Below are 15426 nucleotides of genomic sequence, written 5' to 3'. Positions count from 1 at the left end.
AGACCTGAAAGAGACCACTGGTTATAAATACCAAAAGCATTATATAGAGAAAAATATTTAAAGTAGCCCTTTCTGTGGGAAATAAGAAGTGGAAACAGGCTCATCAATTGGGGAATGATTGCATAAATTGTGGCACATGAATGCAATGAAATAGTATTGTGTTGTAACCTGACAAACATTCTAAATATGAGAAGTATAAAAAATGGTATCAAGAAATTTACATACACTGATGCAATTCCAAGTCAGCAGCATCTTATAAAACAATATACATGTTGACATAAATGAAGATAACAATAACCACAAGTAAAATTACAAAGGCATAATCTTGGCCCCACAAAAGAGATATGAGAACCCTCCACCTTATTTGCAGAAGTTCAGAGTCTACACATGTGGAACATAATACTGATTATTTTTTGTCAATTTATTTCTCATTGTGTTATTTTTTCCTTTAAAAATTATTAATTCTCTGGGGAGAGGATAAAAAGTTGGAAGAAAGAAAGAGGGAAAATTTGGGAAACATAAAAAGAAAAGATAACAATAAAATATATTTTTAAAAAACAAAATGTATATTTTAAAAACAATTTTTTAAAAATTAGTAGTGAAATGCCGACTAATTCTATTTTGTGATAGCTTTTTATTTTTCAAAATAAATACATGTAGATAATTTTTAAACATGTGCAATTCTTCTGAATTTATTTCCACATTTATCATGCTGCACAGGAAAAATCAGATCAGGAAGAAAAACATGAGGAAAAAAAAAACCAAGCAAGGAAACAATAACATCAAAAAGTGAAAATACTTTGTTGTGATCCACATTTGGTCCCCTATAGTATTCTCTCTGGATGCAGATGGCTCTCTCCACCACAAGTCTGTTGGAATTGGCCTGAATTACCTCATTGTTGAAAAGAGCAAGTTAAACACATTGAATATCACATAATCTTGTTGCTTTATAGACTAGCGGATGCACACTTGCATCACTTGTTACAACTAGCAGTTACAAATATGGAACTAGACATTGACCATCTCATTAGCCAAAAGCAGGCCCATAGTTCCCATTGAAATACTGGTAAGTTTATTGATTTAACTTTACTTCATATTAAATATTGTATTTGTTCCCATTTTTTTCTTCACTTCAAAATAAGATATATGCAGCATGCATAGGAATTTGTTCATAGTTTTTGTTTTTACTATAGTCTGGCCCTCCAACAGTCTGAGGGACAGTAAACTGGCCTCCTATTTTAAAAGTTTGAGGACCACTGATTTAAGCAATTTACTTCCCCCTCTGTTAATTTGGGAAGCCTATATTTTTGAAGGTAGTCAAGCATTTCACTTAGGTTATCAAATTTATTGTCATAAAGTTGAGCAATGTAACTCCTAATTATTGCTCTAATTTCCTCTCATTGGTGGAAAGTTCCCCCTTTTCATTTTTAAGACTAACAATTTTTCTAATCAAATTTACCAAAAATTTATCTATTTTGTTGTTTTTTCATAAAACCAACTCTTAATTTTATTTATTAATTCAATAGTTTTTTTTAACTTTCAATTTTATCAATTTCTCCTTTTATTTTTAGAATTTCAAGTTTAGCATTTGATTGGGAGTTTTTAATTTGGTCTTGTTCTAGCTTTTTTAAGTTACAAGCCCAATTCATTAATCTTCTCTTTCTCTATTTTATTCAAGTAAGCATCTAAAGATATAAAAGTTCCCCTTATTACTGCTTTGGCTGCATCCCACACATTTTGGTATGTTGTCTCATTGTTGTCCTTCTCTTAGGTGAAATTATTAATTGTATCTATGATTTGCTGTTTCAGCCATTCATTTTTTAGGATGAGATTATTTAGTTTCCAAATACTTTTTGATCTATTTACCTCTAGCTTTTTGTTGAATGTAGTGTTTATTGCATGGTGACCTGAAAAGAATGCATTTACTATTTCTGCCTTTCTGCACTTGATTTTGAGGTCTTTATGTCCTAATATATGGTAAATTTTTGTATACGTTCCATGAACTACTGAGAAGAAAGTGTATTCCTTTCTGTGTCCATTCAGTTTTCTCTAAAGATCTATCGTACCTAACTTTTCTAATATTCTATTTACTTCTGTAACTTCTTTTTTGTGGTTTGACTTAACTAATTCTGGGAGTGCAAGGTTGAGATCTCCCACTATTATATTTTTGCTGTCTATTTCTTCTTGCAACTTTCTTAACTTCTCCTTTAGGAAGTTAGATGCTATTCTACTTGGTGCATATATGTTTAGTATTGATATTGCTTCATTGTCTATCCTACCCTTTAGCAAGGTATAGTTTCCTTCTTTATCTCTTTTAATTAGATCAATTTTTGCTTTTGCTTGATCTGATATAAGGATGGCTATCCCTGCTCTTTTGACTTCACCTGAAGCATAATAGATTCTGCTCCAGCCTTTTACCTTTACTCCATATGTATCATCCTGCTTTAAATGTGTTTCCTGTAAACAACATATTGGAGGATTCTGGCTTTTGATTGAGTCTGTTATTTGTCTCTGCTTTATGGGAGAGAGTTCATCCCATTCACATTTACAGTTAAAACTATTAATTCTGTATTTCTTGCTGTCTTATCCCCAGATTATGCTTTTTCTTTTTCTTTCCCCTCTAACCCCCTAGTATCAAACTTAATGTACCCCACTTGCGTCACACAGACCTCCCTCTTTAGGATCCTTCCCTCCTCCCTTTGAATCCCTTCCCCTTTCTTGTACCCTTCCCTTACTACTCTTTTCCTTTTCCCTTTTCCTCTCCTACTTTTTAATGAGGTGAGAGAAGATTCTCTGAAAACAAATTTGTCAATTATTTTCCCTTTGAGCCAACTCTGATGAGAGTAAGATTCACACAATGTTCCTCCTCCTCCCTAAATTCCTTCAGATATAATAGGTTTCCTTTGTCTCTTCATGGGATGTAGTTTTCCTCTTTTTTGTCTCTCCTTTTCCTGGGTTTATTTCTTAAATTAATTTTAATTTGTTTACTTCCTCTTAACTCATAACATTTTTACATTGTATTTGGTGTTTTCATTGTCTCTAGATTCCACTTCTGAATTGGATTTTGGGTCAGACCCTCTCCCATACTTGTAGAAAAAGTTCTGTATTTTATGAAGAAAGTTTGTCAGTGTCACTGTAGTTCTGCCTGGGGTGAATAAAACTAGAGTCTAAACAATCCCTGACTTCTTCCCCAGGTGGTCTAACAGAGGTGCTGGCGTTGGCTCCCATTTCTACCTGATTCTCCTTATATCATCTCTAATAGGAAGTTAATTCCATCCCCTTCTACTTCCCTTTTTATATTATATCAGTAAAATCAAATTATACATGCACTCTTTATGTATGTATGTAACAGAAATATAGTTCCTCTCCCTCCCTAAATTCCCTCAGATATAATAGGTTTCCTTTGCCTCTTCATGGGATGTACTTTCCCTCTTTTTCTGATACTATCCCCTTTCCAGTTCTATATTTCTGATACTCTCCATTTGGAAATCAGAGATCATGCTGTTCTCAGGCCCTTCTGTAAGGCCCCACAGCACACTGAGCTGATCTAACCCTGTCTACTATTTCTAAATTGTCCAAGGCTTGTATTGCCTGGCTCTGTTTTCCTATGTAAATGACCTGCCAGGATTCACATGAAAGACCAGTAGGGCCAAGATTCTAATGATTTCAGGATCTCTCAGTAAGTGCTCATGCTAGTTTTTGCTTTCATATATATATATATGTATATGTATATACATATATATATACACATACATATATATATATTCAACTTTCCAAGTTTTTTTTTTAATCTATCTCAAACCACAAATGTCTCTTTTCCATTAAACTTTGGCAAAAACACCACTAGATTTCTCTTTTCTTCCTCTGCTCCCTTCATTCCTGCAACATAGAAGAATATTGTGGATGACATAAACATTCTCTCCATAAATTAAGAGTAAAATGTTCTGTGAACACAACAATACAACAAAACATCCCAGACTTTAGTGAGAATTTGGTTATGTTCATATTGTTGCTGTTTAATTGTTTTCCAGTCAACTTTTAATCTTTGTGTCCCCATTTGAGGATTTCTTGGCAAAGATAATGGAGTGGTTTATATACATAAACATATACAGTCACTGATTCATTTATGGTTAGTTTTTATAGTGTTGTAACTACACTTGTTGTTTTTATAGTGTTGTAACTTGCAATTTGCAAGCAGTTCCTAACATGCTCTGTAGCATGTTGGCACTCTACTCTGAAAGGAGTATTTCAATATTTAGGACTCCCTCTATCCCACCTGAAACTGAGGATAAGTTAACCTGTATACACATATATCCATACACAATACATATACATAAAATTTGGAATTGCCATAAAATCAATTTAACTCTTAATTTGACTTATTTTGCATATTTTGAACAGTTGCTACTTTTCAACATGGTCTTGCACTATGACTCCTTGTCATTTCTAGCCTTAATAAAATGCCTCTTTGTATTTCAAGAAAAATAATTGCTCATGAGAGAAGTTGCCCAAGGATGCAGGGTAGTTCTTACAAAAGAAAATTTTAATGAATTGTATGTGACTTAATTTATTTTTGATAATACAATCAAAATAGACATGAATGGAAGAGCAAAGGAGAGAATGGTAGCAAAGAGGATCTACAATCTTTTATACTGGAAAAATAGCTGGAGATGTTTATTTGACACTTTGACACTGACAAGCAAACAACTCTTCCCACACACTAACTATTGATGCCTTTGAAACTGAGATCTGTGATCTTGCTGTTTTCCACAAGCTTAACAATGTTTTGAGAATTTATTTTGCAAAACTATTACTTTTTCATGAGAGTTCATTATTCTTGTATGGATGCATGTCATTGCCAAGCAGGGCCATTTGAAGCAAGGAAACAGCACTTGAATTAAAAGCTCTCTCTATCCTACTTCTCTTTTTAGTTTGGCTTGACTCAGAACATGAAGTGGCTGCCAGGAAAGATCAGAGAAACAGATTAATTTGTTTCATCCTGGCTAGCAGATGCTACTTTGGCTTTGGAACAAAGTCTGAACTTCAAGGATGAAAATGACTAATTGTGTAAACTGTAAGTAACCAAACGATGTACATTTTGTGTTTGAACTTTAGTTTCAATAGTCAATATTCAAAGTGAACTTTAGAGTTTATTATTTTTAAAGGAATTCCAAATCCCTTATATTATTGTTTCCCTCAATTATTTTCTTTTATTGGTTATGGATTTTTTCCCCATTAAGAGAAATTCTAAGCATAATTGTCTCATGCCAGATGTGACCAGTATAATTATGATTATAATTATAATATATATTTATATAATTATATATATATTTAGTATATAATATACAATAATTATATCCATATAATTATAATATATATTATAATTATAATAGAAGCTAATTATCACAAAATATACCCAAGCTTGTGAATAACAAACTTTCCATTAATATCAGAAACCTAATGCCCTGTTGCAAAACATAGACTGTAAAAAACTCCACAGGGAAGTTATCCAGTGTGGGGGTTGAGCGGGGGAGGAAGGAGGAAAAGTTTGTGTAGTATAATGTGAAGAATAATAAAGTAGGAAATGTGGATTCTAATCCCAGTTTGAATCCAAGATCTGCTATTTAATTATTTCTGTGACTATGGACAACTCATTTAGGCTCCCTGACCCTAAATGTTCTCTTATGCACTATGAGTAGATTGGACTAGATAATCTCTTGAAAATCTTTTTCTTCTCTGAGTTTGAGATAAGAAGGACTATTTCTCTTTGATGCAGACATCTTAGAATATACCTAAGAGATAAAGAGTTGGACTTGAAATCAGGAAGACCTTTGATGGAATCTTGTATCAGACACATACTTTGCTGTGACCAATGAGAAATATTGAAAAGTTAGATTTCCAAAGAATGTTGGAAGCTTCAAGGTAAAGTAAGATAATAAATACCATTGATCAATGGGTTTTTTAAGTGAGAGAAATTAATAAAGTTTAAGTTTACAAATTAAGTTTCCATCTCTTAGAAACCTTGAGCAAACAAGGAATTGGGGAGCTAGGAAATCATAGATGGACTCAAAGAATGTTGTGGTTTTGAGAAACCCTAAAAGATAATAGCATATCTAGCTCAAACTCGTTGGGGTCAATGTAGACCAAACTGCTACTGTGCCGGGTTATTGGATATTACCAAGCAGGAGGCATTTTCCCTATGATTAGGAGGCAGAGTAAAACTTCTATTCTCTTCCCTTTTCAGTTAAATGCATAGTTGTTAGGTTCTTACTAAGTGCTAGCTCTTCCCCAGGAAGTCACAAGTAAAACTCCCAGTAAAGGCCTGAACTAGAGAATTGTCAAGTACCGACTTAGCACTTAGTCAGAACCTAATATCTCATTATCTCATTAGCACTTAGTAAGAACCTAACACATAGTTATACAAGTTTTCTTCTTTTTCTATTTTGACCATATTACTTCTATTCAATACCTTGAATAGGTCTTATTGACTCTTGAATCAAATAACCAGCTATGAGTCACTAGGAGTGCAGGGAGTCTTTCCCAGAGCACCCTCATACCTTTGCAGCCCTTTCACAAGATAGCTGCCATCCATATACCTATTCCAGCTCTGTAGAGGAAACTGGTAACCTCCTTGCCCTGAAGGCAGACCCTATAGGTTTTTAAAAATGAGTAAAAAAATTAAAAGGACAATCGATAGCTTCTATACAGAAAGAGAACAGGTTTGCAAACCCGAGGAGACTAATAGCAGACTGTCTCCAGATTCCCTGCAGGGGAATGTTACCTGGCCCCCATCACATAACTCTCTCCTAGAAGAGACTATTAAAAAACCTTAAAAGAGAATTAGAAGAAGAATGGGGAAAGGAAAGAGAAGCTATGCAAGAGAGTAACAATATCATGAAATGGGAATTGGAAAAGATAAAGAATTCACAGGAACTGCAGGGAAACAGAATTTGTGAATTGGAAAAGGTTAAAAAATCCCTGGAAAGTGGGATATGTGAATTGGAAAAAGAAAATAACTCACTAAAAAAAAATTAGTGAAATGGAAAAAAATTCCACAGAGCAAAAGAACTCATTTAAAAACTCAATTGGACAGATACAAAAAGAAGTAAAATAAGCAATGAAGAAAATAACTTATTAAAAATAAGAACTGAACAAATAGAAATAAATGATTCATTGAGACACCAAGAATCAATCAAGCAAAACCCCAAAAAATGAAAAAAGCTGGAGAAATATGTCAAATATTTACTTGGAAAATCGACAGACCTGGAAAATAGATCTAGGAAAGATAATCTGAGGATTATTGGACTTCCCGAAAATTATGATGAAAAAAAGATCCTAGATTCTATTTTACAGGAAATCATCAAAGAGAACTGCCCAGAGGTAACAGAACAAGAAGGTAAAATAAGCATTTAAAGAATTTATTGAACACCTTCTGAAAAAGACCCAAAAACCAAACCAAAACAAAACAAAAACCTCCACAGAATATTGTGGCCAAACTTCAGAACTATCAGGAAAAAATATTACAAGCAGGCAAGAAAAAAACAATTCGAATACCGAGGTGCCACAATAAGGGTCACTCAAGATCTGGTTGCCTCCACATTACAGGATCAAAGGGCCTGGAATCTGATATTCCAAAAGGCGAAAGAACTTGGAATGCAGCCAAGAATAAACTACCCAGCTAAGTTGAGCATTTTCTTCCATGGAAGTGGATGAACATTTAATGAAACAGATGAATTCCATTTGTTTCTAAGGAAAAAAAAATCAGGTCTAAACGAAAAATTTGATCTCCAAAAACAGGACTCAAGAGAAGCAGAAAAAGGTAAAAGGAAGTCTTGAGAACTGTATTCCTGTTGTGGATATACATAAAGACCACATGTATAATTTGATTTTACTGCTATAACATAAGAAAGGGAAGTAGAAATGGAAAGGGGATAGTGTCAGAAAATGGAAAAAGGAGAGCTAAAAATAGGGAAGCTACATCCCAGGAAGAGGCAAAGAAAACTTATCATATCTAAGGCAATTTAGAGAGGGGGAGGAACATTGTGTAAATCTTATTCTCATCAGAGTTAGCTCAAAGAGAAAATAATTGACATATTGGTTTTACAGAGAATTCTCTCTCACCTCATTAAAAATGGGGAGAAGAAAAGAGAAAAGGAAAAGAATAATAAGGGAAGGGTACAAGAAAAGGGAAGGGATTTAAAAGGAGGGGGAGGGATACTAAAGAGGGAGGACTGTGTGGTGCAAGTGGGGCTTATAAGTTTAATATTAGGGAAGGGGTTCAGGGGGGCAAGGAAAAAACATAATCTAGGGATAATATGATGACAAGAAATACAGAATTAGTAATTTTATCTGTAAATTTGAATGGTATGCACTCTCCCATTAAGCAGAGGAGGATAGCAGACTAGATCAAAAGTCAGAACCCTACAATATGTTGTTTACAGAAAATACATTTAAAGCATGGAGATACATATAGAGTAACGGTAAAAGGCTGGAGCAGAATCCCTTTATACTTTAGGTGAAGTCAAAAAAGCAGGGATAGTCATTCTTATCTCAGATCAAGCAAAAGCAAAAATTGATCTAATTAAAAGAGATAAGGAAGGAAACTATATCTTGCTAAAGGGTGCCATAGACAATGAAGCAATATTGACACTGAACATATATGTACCAAGTGGGATAGCATCTAACTTCCTAAAGGAGAAGTTAAGAGTATTGCAAGAAGAAATAGACAGTTAAACTATAATAGTGGGAGAACTCAACCTAGCACTCTCAGAATTTGATAAACCAAACCACAAAACAAATAAGAAAGAAATTAAAGACGTAAATAGAACATTAGAAAAATTAGGTATGATAGATCTTTGGAAAAAACTGAATGGTGATAGAAAGGAGTATACTTTCTTCTCAAACATTGACCATATATTAGGACATAAAGATCTTAAGGTTAAATGCAAAAAGGCAGAAATAGTAAATGTTTTCTTTTCAGATCATGATGTAATGAAAATTACATTCAACAAGAATTTAGGGGTAAATAGACCAAAATGTAATTGAAACTAAATAATCTCATCTTAAAGAATGATTGGGTGAAACAGCAAATTATAGACACGATTAATAGTTTCACTCAGGATAGTGACAATGATGAGACATCATACCAAAATCTGTGGGATGCAGCCAAAGATATCTTTAGAGGCTTACTTGGATAAAGTAGAGAAAGAGAAGCATTGGGCTTACAACTTTAAAAAATTAGATAAAGACTAATTAAAAACCCCCAATTAAATACTAAACTTGAAATTCTAAAATTAAAAGGACAAATTAATAATATTAAAAGTAAAAATAACTATTGAATTAATAAATAAAACTAAGAGTTGGTTTTATGGGAAAAAAAACGATAAAATAGATAAACCTTTGGTAAATCTGATCAGAAAAAGGAAAGAGGAAAATCAAATTGTTAGTCTGAAAAATGAAAAGGGGGAACTTTCCAAAAATGAAGAGGAATTTTGTGTAATAAAAAGGAGTCACTTTTCCCAACTTGATGCCAAAAAATTAGATAACCTAAGTGGAATGGATGACTCCTCCAAAAATATAGACTTCCCAGTTTAAGAGAGGAGGAAGTAAATTGCTTAAAGAGTCCCATTTCAGAAAAAGAAATAGAACAAGCTATTATTCAACTTAGAAATAAGCTAAGAAAAATCCCCAGGACCAGATGAATTTACATGTGAATTCTACCAAATGTTTAAAGAACAATTAACCGCAATGTTATATAAACTTTGAAAAAATAGCAATGAAGGATTCCTACCAAATTCCTTTTATGACACAGACATAATACTTATACCTAAACCAGGTAGGTTGAAAACTGAGAAAGAAAACTATAGACCAATCTCCTTAATGACTATTGATGCTAAAATCTCAAATAAGATATGAGCAAAAAGATTACAGAAAATCATCACCAAGATAATACACCATAATCAAATAGTATTTATACCAGGAATGCAGGGCTGGTTTAATATTAGGAAAAGTATTAACATAATTGACCACATTAATAATCAAATTAACAAAAACCATATGATCATCTCAATAGATGCAGAAAAAGCATTTGATAAAATCCAACATCCATTCCTATTAAAAACACTTGAGAGTATAGGAATAAATTGACTTTTCCTTAAAATAATTAGTAGCATCTATTTAAAACCATCAGTAAACATCATATGTAATGGGGATAAACTGGAACCTTTCCCAGTAAGATCAGGAGTGTAACAAGGTTGCCCACTATCACCATTACTATTCAATATTGTATTAGAAATGCTAGTCTTGGCAATAAGAGTGGAGAAAGAGATTAAAGGAATAGAGTAGGTAATGAGGAAACCAAACTATCACTCTTTGCAGATGATATGATGGTATACTTAGAGAACACCAGAGATTCTGTTAAAAAGTTATTAGAAATAATCTATAACTTTAGCAAAGTTGCAGGATACAAAATAAATCCACATAAATCCTCAGCATTTTTATACATCACCAACAAAATCCAATAGCAAGAGACACAAAGAGAAATTCCATTCAAAACAACTATCAAGAGTATAAAATATTTGGGAATCCATCTACCAGAGAAAAGTCAGGAATTATATGAGCAAAATTAAAAAACATTTTTCACAAAAAAAGTCAGATTTAAATAATTGGAAAGACATTAAGTGCTCTTGGATAGGCCAAGCAAATATAATAAAGATAAAAATGCTCCCTAAACTAACCAATTTATTTAGTGCTATACCAGTCAGCCTCCCAAGAAACTATTTTAATGACTTAGAAAAAAATAACAACAAAATTCATATGGAAGAACAAAACGTTGAGAATTTCAAGGCAATTAATGAAATAAAAAATCAAGTGAAGATGGCCTACCTGTACTGATCTGAAACTATATTATAAAACAGTAGTCACCAAAATCATTTGGTATTGGCTAAGAAATAGGCTAGATGATCAGTGGAATAAGTTAAATTCACAGGACAAAATAGTGTACAACTATAGCAATGTAGTGTTTGACAAAACCAAAGATCCCAACTTTTGGGATAAGAATTAATTATTTGACAAAAACTGCTGGGAATACTGGAAATTAGTTGGCAGAAATTAGATATGGACCTACACTTAACACCATATACCAAGATAAGATCAAAATGGGTCCACAATTTATAGGCATAAAGAACAAGATCATAAATAAATTAGAGGAACATAGGATAGTTTACATCTCAGACTTGTGGGAGGAGGAAGGAATTTGTGACCAAAGGAGAACTACAGATCATTACTGATCACAAAATAGAAGATTTTGATTACATCAAATTAAAAAGCTTTTGTACAAACAAAACTAATGCAAACAAGATTAGAAGGGAAATAACAAATTGGGAAAATATTTTTATAGTTAAAGGTTCTGATAAAGGCCTCATTTCCAAATTATATAGAGAACTGACTCTATAAGAAATCAAACTATTCTCCAATTGATAAATGGTCAAAGGATATGAACAGACTATTTTCAGAGGATGAAATTGAAACTATTTCCACTCATATGAAAGAGTGTTCCAAATCACTACTGATCAGAGAAATGCAAATTCAGACAACTGAGATACCACTACACACTTGTCAGATTGGCTAACTGGAAAAGATAATGATGAATGTTGGAGGGCATTTGGGAAAACTGGGACACTGATGCATTGTTGGTGGAGTTGTGAAAGAATCCAGCCATTTTGGAGAGAAGTTTGGAACTATGCCCCAAAAGTTATCAAACTGTACATACCCTTTGATCCAGCAGTGCTACTATTGGGCTTATATCCCAAAGAGATACTAAAGAAGGGAAAGGGACTTATATGTGCCAAAATGTTTGTGGCAGCTCTTTTTGTAGTGGCTAGAAACTGCAAAATGAATGAATACCCATCAATTGGAGAATGGTTGGGTAAATTATGGTTTATGAATGTTATGGAATATTATTGCTCTGTAAGAAAGGACCCGCAGGAGGAATACAGAGAGGCTTGGAGAGACTTACATGAACTGATGCTGAGTGAAATGAGCTCACTATACACTTCAACAATGATATTGTATGAAGATATATTCTAATTGAAGTCTTCAACATAGAGAAGATCCAATTCAGTTCCAGTTGATCAATGATGGACATAAAAAGCTACACCCAGAGAAGGAACACTGGGAAACGAGTGTAAACTATTTGCATTTTTGTCTTTCTTCCCAGTTTATTTTTACCTTCTGCATCCAATTCTTCCTGTGCAACAAGAAATTTGGTTCTGCACACATATATTTTATGTGGGATATACTATAACATATTTAATATGTATGGCATTGCCTGCCATCTAGGGGAGAGGGTAGAGGGAAGGAGGGGAAAATTCAGAACAGAAGTGAGTACAAGGGATAATGTTGTAAAAAAATTACCCATGCATATGTACTGTTAAAACAAAAAACTGTAACTCTAATAATTAGTAAAAAAAAATAGGCAAAAAGGAAAATAATGCTAACAGAAGTTAAGTGATTTGCCCAAGATCGCATGGCTATTAAGTGGCAAGGCAGTGACTGCTAAAGTAGTTTTTCTTGTCTTACATTTCTTTTTTTTGGACAGAAGGAAGAAAATGAGGCACAGTAACATTAAATGGTTTATAAAAGTAATTTGGCAATTCAGGGGAAGAAATAAAAATCGTTTTTTAGATATGCATATTTTTAGTGTGATCATTATGTAATATTGGTAATGTGCATTCAATCAAAAAAGCTACAACATTAATATAGTAAGAAAACAATACGGTTATAAAATGCTGTATTCATAGAACTATTTTTGAAAAAAATTTTGAAAAAAAAGATCTTATTAGTTCAAATTTTTATTTTGCTAAAGAAATCTATATCTTATTATGTTAGGCAAACACTATACAGGAGAACTGTGGGTCCTATACATACCTTTAATATTATTCATGGATAATTAATTGGCTTTAGATACTATGAAACTAGCACAGTTCATTCATTCAATTTTATTTTATTTTATTTTTTGGGGGAAGGAGCATTGACAGTCATTCAGTCAAGCCCCATTATGTTATGAATGAGAAATTTTAGGTTCAGAAAAGTTAGATTGCATGGCTAAGGTCTTTTGGCTCATCTATACCTTAATCTTATCTTATAATGCCTATCTTATAACTGTTGGTTGAAAATATTTCTCACATATTCTATTATGAATGGCTTAATTTATGTATTGATATGTAGATAGCCAGAACTCTGGAGAAGTATATTTGAAAGTATACTTGAAACAAGATATTAATTCAGAAGAATTGATGAGACAATGTTTATCTAGTACTTAGTACTTAGCATGGTGATGTAATAGTTCTTTAGCTCACACATACTTAGTATGCTGTAAAGATGTAATTGTAATAGGGTATATAAGAACTGGGGATAGGAAGTCAGACTGGCAGATGGCAGACTTAGTAGACTGCTGAGTGGATTAAAAAGGAGTTCTGATTAGTCTCTTTATAGTTGTCATGAGAGTATACAGCACAAATGTTATGTTTGGATGCATCTGTAAAAATAGTTGGCCCTTTAAGAGAAACCTTAGAACCTTTTCTTCAAAAATCCACTGCCAATTATGTAATAGCAGGGTTATCTTTAATGGAGAATTGTGTGTAAAATGTGGAGTGGTGTTCAATAACATTTGCCACTTTGGGATTGTTTCACAGCATACATTAATTTGTGCATTGGTACAAAAGGTGTATATTTTGTCCTACCCTCTTAATGTACTTTCTTTCTCTTAATGTAGTACTTTCTTTCTCTTAATGTACTACTTGCTTAATGGCCTTTAATAAGATTATAGCCACAGGTACTGAGTAAGGAATAAGGTTTTGTTCTGGTTGTGCTGGGAGGTTCACCCCCTCTATCATACTGTGTCTTTGATGAAGGACTGCTGTGGATTCCTCTTTTGTAGCAAAAACTGATATTTCCAAGGGTTTTTGAGTGACTCTTTCAACCACATTGGATAAAGCCAGTTCAACTTCTCTCAAACCCTCTTGAGCTTCTTTGTAACCTGGCATGATGAATTTAAAGCAGTATCTCCTCTTAAAATGTCATATAATGCTTGTAATTGATAGGTAGTTAAGCCTAACACTGGATGCATCCATTGGATATCTCCTATTAATTTCTGAAAGTCATTTAAGGTGTATAGCTTCTATATATTCAATTGTAATCCTAATGTAAGATGTCTCTTCCTCATAGATTGATGGGGATTTTTTTCAACTACAAAAGGAGTAAAAACTTCTGTTTCACCTTGAAATGTCCATCTCAAAGGGGTAACACTAACTTCAGCTGCTATTGATCCTTCTATATATAAGTTATCTACCTTAATCTTTGGCCAATGACTGGGTCAATTGGCATGATCTGAACCCGTGTCTACTAACCCATTCAATATTATGACATGTACATAGATAACTGCAGTCTAGAATATTCCTTGATTCTGTTTCTGGGAGTCAAATTTTGGGCATATGAATAAGAAATTAAAATTTCATATTAGAATTGTAAGCTCACTCAAATCTAACAGGCCTGAGCTTCTAAATTATGGGAATTTGACCGTTCCATGAACTCTATATGTCCTTGACAATAGGTACCAGGAACTAGCCATCCCTGGGAATGTTTATGCTTAGGGCTGGGTGGCTTCCTCCCTGAGCATATACAATTGATAAGGAATTATGTCAAGATATAGACAATATGGAATGAGTCAACATACAGAATTATCACATACTCTTCACATGTATACATGTCAAACTTCTTGACTAAGGGTCTTCTTTGTCTAAAAAAACATATAAAAGGCTAGTGTTGTATATCTCCATTGAGCTTCACCCGCGGGGAGGACGCTTCACCCGGGAAAATCTTTACACAATTCAAGTTGATTGAGGCTGAAACGGGGCTCCCAGACATTTGAGTTTTTGAGGTTCCCTTGAATTGGTGATGTATTCTCTTCCTCTATCTGCTGTAATTGTCATATTGTTAATGGTTCTTATTTCTATTTGTTTTTTGTTTTTTGTGTGTATAAATCTAAATTGTCTGTACCTTGTCTTGTTTGATTAAAACTTTTTACTTTTACTTTTTAACTGAGCTTGAGAGCATCATTTATAGGAGCGAATCCGAACTTTCCTTTAAAATCATAATACATAAATTGGCGTAGTCGGCAGGATTCGGTGTATAAATGCCTCTCTTTAAGAAAAATAGAGCTCTGTGTCTGTCTGTGTATGTTTGTCTGCTTTGAATTTTTTGTTCTGTGTTAAAAGTTAGCAAGCACATAAGATAAGAACAGCTTCTGTGTTACAAGCTTAAAAAAATAATAGGCTGAATTGTGGAAATTGAAATTCATTCAGAATAGTAATTCTTTCAGAGTGGTTCAAAATCATGGAATATCTAGGCATTCCCTGTGAAGGCAGA

This window comes from Sminthopsis crassicaudata, chromosome 3 (assembly GCF_048593235.1).
Source record: "Sminthopsis crassicaudata isolate SCR6 chromosome 3, ASM4859323v1, whole genome shotgun sequence".
In the NCBI taxonomy this organism is placed as follows: domain Eukaryota; kingdom Metazoa; phylum Chordata; class Mammalia; order Dasyuromorphia; family Dasyuridae; genus Sminthopsis; species Sminthopsis crassicaudata.
Note: the sequence above shows the minus strand (reverse complement) of the source record.